Source organism: Dipodomys spectabilis, unplaced genomic scaffold (assembly GCF_019054845.1).
Source record: "Dipodomys spectabilis isolate Male_0828 unplaced genomic scaffold, ASM1905484v1 ptg000161l, whole genome shotgun sequence".
NCBI lineage: Eukaryota > Metazoa > Chordata > Mammalia > Rodentia > Heteromyidae > Dipodomys > Dipodomys spectabilis.
The window spans coordinates 8,388-13,172 of record NW_024870838.1 but is presented as its reverse complement, the minus strand read 5'-3'; positions in this window follow the sequence as shown (position 1 = coordinate 13,172).

The following is a 4,785-nucleotide window of genomic DNA, read 5'->3' as shown; positions in this document are numbered from 1 at the left end:
GAAAACAGGAACAAGCCCAAACCCAAAGCAGTAGAGAGAAACAAATAAAAAATTGAATCACAAATAACTAAATAAAGACAAAATAATACGCAGAAAGAATCAACAAATCAAAGTTGGTTTTTTAAATAAATTAACAGACTTGACAGAACCATACCAAATTTGACTAGGAAGAGAACTTATATAGATAGATAAATAAAAATCCTGCAGATTGGGAGAAGATCTTTACTTGCTCTGCAATACACAATGGCCTCATATCTCAAATATATTTGGAGTCCCAAAAGTTAAATTCCCAAAAAAAAAATCCTCAAAAAACAACAACCTTCTTAATAAGTGGCCTAAAGATTTAAAGAGAGACCTCACTGAAAAACAAGTATGCATGGCCAATAGACACATGAAGAAACATGCAACATTTCTGGCCATAAAAGAAGTTCAAATCAAAGCAACATTGAGATTCCACCTCACCCCAGTTAGAATGACCATTATGAAGAAACCTAATAATAAGATGCCGGGCTGGTTGGGATGTGGCCCAAAAGGAACATTACTACACTATTGGTGGAAATTTAAACTTCTTCAAACACTCTGTAAAGAAATATAGAGGTTTATCAATAGAGCTCCCCTATGACCCAGCAATGATGGATCAAGAAATTGTCATACATATTCACAACAAAACTCTATGCTTCCGTCAGAATGAATGACATTGCCCCATTTGTAAGGAAATTGAATCATTTGGAAAACATAATAAGTCAAACAAGCCAGACCCAAAGTATCATAGGCTACACTTTTCCACTCATTTGGAAAAACTAGAATATGTCTAGGATATTCACAGTAGCTCAATAGCAATATGCATATCACCATATAAAATGATGCTTATCGAAATGAGGTCCAAGAAATGGATACAAGATGATTGTATAGTGAACGGTTTTTAGTTATTTCTATTTAGTTTTTACCCTTTGGTTTATTCCCTGTAGTCACTGTTTTTGATTTATGTATCCTTTGTCTTATACATGTTAACCTGATTTGGGGAAGGGAAGGGAAATCACAGAAATGGTGGGACAAAGATTAACCAAAGCACCACTGATATACAGTAGAAACTATGTTAGAAATGAACTTTACAACTTCGTAGGAATGGGATGTCAGGGTTGGGGGAAGAAGGAAAAAATGGGGAAGGGGTAACACTGTTAAAAATGTACTCATTACATATATAACTGTAACCCACCCATCTGTATATCACCTTCATAATAAAAAAACCCCCAAAAAACAATTAGAGAACTCACCTAAATAGAGAAAATTACAGACAAAAATGAGACAACACAACAGATATAAGCAAAATTGAGAATGTTATAAGAGAGTACTTTGAAAACCTTATGCCAATCACCTGGAGAATTTGATGCTTTCCTATACTCCATCTGAACCAAGAAGTAACACATAAGAAGTAATGAAAATGAAATGTCAATAAACCACTTCCCATTCCAGAAAAAGCTAGGACCCAATGAATGTACCATGAAATTTAGGCCTGCAAAGAACATACAATACAGAGATCTAACTCTTCAATGGAATATAAAGGGAAATGGAATTATCAAACATATTCTATGAAGCTAGATTTAGACCCTTCCCCAAATTACATAGGGACTCACCAAAGAAAGAGAATTATGAAACCAACTCTTTGATAAGCATTAATACAAAACTTCTTAATAAAATTCTCACCAACTAATTTCAGCAACTAACAAAAGAATCACATGGTATGACCAAATAGGTTTCATCCTAGCATTCAATTGTATTCAATACTCTTGTCAATAAACAATACAAACCATCAGCAGAAGCAGGGACAAGAAACACATGATCGTCTATAGGGATGTAGCAATAGCTTTTAACAAGCTCTAATACCCCTTTATGATTAAAAAGTCTGAGAAGCTAGGAATGCATGGAACATTCCTCAATATAATACAGAGCATATATATAATAGAGATAATTAGCATTTTCCTAACGGTGGAAGCATGAAGACATTAAAATCAGGAATGAGACAAGGATGTCCACTCTCTCTACTACTCTTCAATATGGTAATGGACTTTCTAGCAAGAGCAATAGGCAAGAGAAAAATATAAAGGGGATCCAAATAGGGAAGAAGGAAAATTATCCCTTTTTACAGATGAAATGATCCTGTATTTAAAGGACCCTATAGTTTCATCCCTCAAGTTAAGTAAAGGTGATGCTAACCTTCAACAATGTAGCAGGGTAAAAAACCCACAAGAATCAGTAGTTTTCCTGTGTTACCAACAATGGGAAAATCCAGGCTGAAATCCAGAAAACAATCTCATATATATTAGCCTCAAAATCAAATCTAGTCTAATCTAAACAAAACAAAACAACAAGAAAACTAGGAATTAATCAATTTAACTAAAAATGTGAAGGACCTCTACTGTGAAAACTTTAAAAATTTAAATCACAGTCTGATAATGACCCCAGGAAAATAATACAATAAGAGCTCATCTCAAGTAAAATGAAGAGCAAGGACTGTGGGCAGGGGTCAAGGGATAGAGCACTTGCTTGTCAAGCACCAGCTTCTGAATCAAAACCCCAGTACTGCCAAGGGATAAAATAAAGTATTAAAACATAAGGAAAGTTGCAGATAATAGTATGATGGATGACATGGAGGTACACACCTGTAATCCAAACACTTGGGAGACTAGGCAATAGAATTGTGCTACATAATGACACTGTATCTTAAAGAATAACACAGAATAAAATAAATCAATCTACATTTTTAAAGGCTAGGGTGTAGTTCAAGTGTAATTCAAGTAGTTTTGCCTGTGCAAGGAATTGATACAATGCTCAAAAATTACATGCTTTAATAACTACAATGTCAGTTTATCAATGCAGTACTAGATGCCCCTTGGCTGGAATCCCTCTTTAGGTAATGTAAGACAGTTGGTACACCTGTCTTCTGGGCTGGACTGAGGGCGTTGCTTGGCAAACAGTGATTTGATCTCCATTCGTGGATCCCACTTACAACTCTTTCTTTAGTAGACCCACTACAAATCTCTCCCATCCCAATAACAGCCTTCTGGCTTTCAAGTGAGGTTATCTTTAATATCTCTTAGGGCTCTCCTCCTCTTTGTCTGGAACTGCTCTGCTCCTGTACCCACATTCAGCGGCTTGTTCTGAGAAGAGTGGTAGCTATTTTGCTAGCCACCTCTATCCTCTGTCATTTTCTCCTCAAATTAGTCTTTGGTATCAGTATGACTCTGCTCAGAGGGGAGAGTCAGCCAGGGCTGGCTTTGTACCATGATCCTCAGATCTCAGTCTCCTGAATAGCTAGGATTACAGGCGTGAGCCACCTGCAACTGCAGGTTGCAGGAACATTTCAGAGGAATGGGATAGCTCAACTGCACATATATTCATTAGCGACTGCCCAGGGGTGAGCCAGATGCTTACACCAAATCCACTGACCTTGATATTGCCTTTGTGTCCAAAAGGACGTTTTTGGACTTAAGATCTCAGTGTGTGATTCTATTTTGGTGCAAACAGCACTTACAATTTGTGTGGGGAGCCTCCTGGCTTCATCCTCATATAGGTGGCAGGATTTTAAGATCTACCCCAGGAGGTATCCCCCAGTGGCCATTTCCATGATGAGATACTCGTACTCTTCCTTCTCCATAACCTGGTACAACCTGATATTGTGTTTCTGCCATAACTTCTTAAAAATGTCCACCTCATTCTTTATCCGATGATGAGGACTCTCACTTCCAGAGTATTTTAAATGCCACGTCCTTGTCTGTGACGTGGTGATGGGCCAGCTTCACTTGTACATAGGTACCTTTGTCGATGAGCTCTTTCATGAGGTATTGTTTAATGGTCTCCTCCTTCAAGGAGAAAGTAGGATGATACTTTGTGTTCTTCCAACCTTCTGCTATGATGGCAGGTAGCAAATCTACCTAAACTAAATAAATTAATGAAAAACCCAGAAAATTTTAAAAGAAATACCAAAATGTAAATGACAACCAGTCCCCACAAACAACAAATCATTTAGATTTGAGTCAGTCCTGCGGGTCATCAAGGAAGAGCTCCCAGCTCTGTTAACTGACATAGGTTGGAGCACAATGGCTTCCTATATATCCTGCATGGCCTCACACAATGGAGCAATCGCAACCAGGCATTGTGATATCATGGAGGAAATGGATCAATCAGAGTCTGAGGTCAGAGAAAAAGTGGACCAGTCATAGCCTGGCAGCCTTGACAGCGGTTGCTAAGGAATCCAGCTGGGCTTGAGGTTACTCTGGTCATTATCATAGCATTTCTGAAATCACTAGGACAGTGGTCAAAATCCTCTGATTTTCTAGAGGACTACTGCATCTTATAAATTGCTTCTCTCGAGACACTAGCTAACAGCCTCCATTCTTGATGGCCACCTTATCCTATGTCTTGTTCCAGCAATGGCACTGCACACTCCCTCCTTCTCAAGGACAGCCGTGTCTTATAACTTCCTCCTGAGAGGACAAGTTCCAGGCTAGCTTTGAGCCACCATCCTCACAATTCACCTTCCTGATTATTTAGGATTATAAGACTGAGCAATCAGTAAGTACTTAGCTCATCTCTTACATTTGGAGGAAGTGTATTTGTTATAAAGGTGGATTTTAGATATTTCCTTTTAGCGCTTTAAATTTGTTGCTCTTGCTGTCTAATAGTTAATCTAGTTTCTGATGAGAAATTTGTCATAATATCATTGAAGATCACTTTGGTGTGATGAGTTGTGTCTCTGCGCCTTGGGAGGTTTTCGGTCTTGGTTCA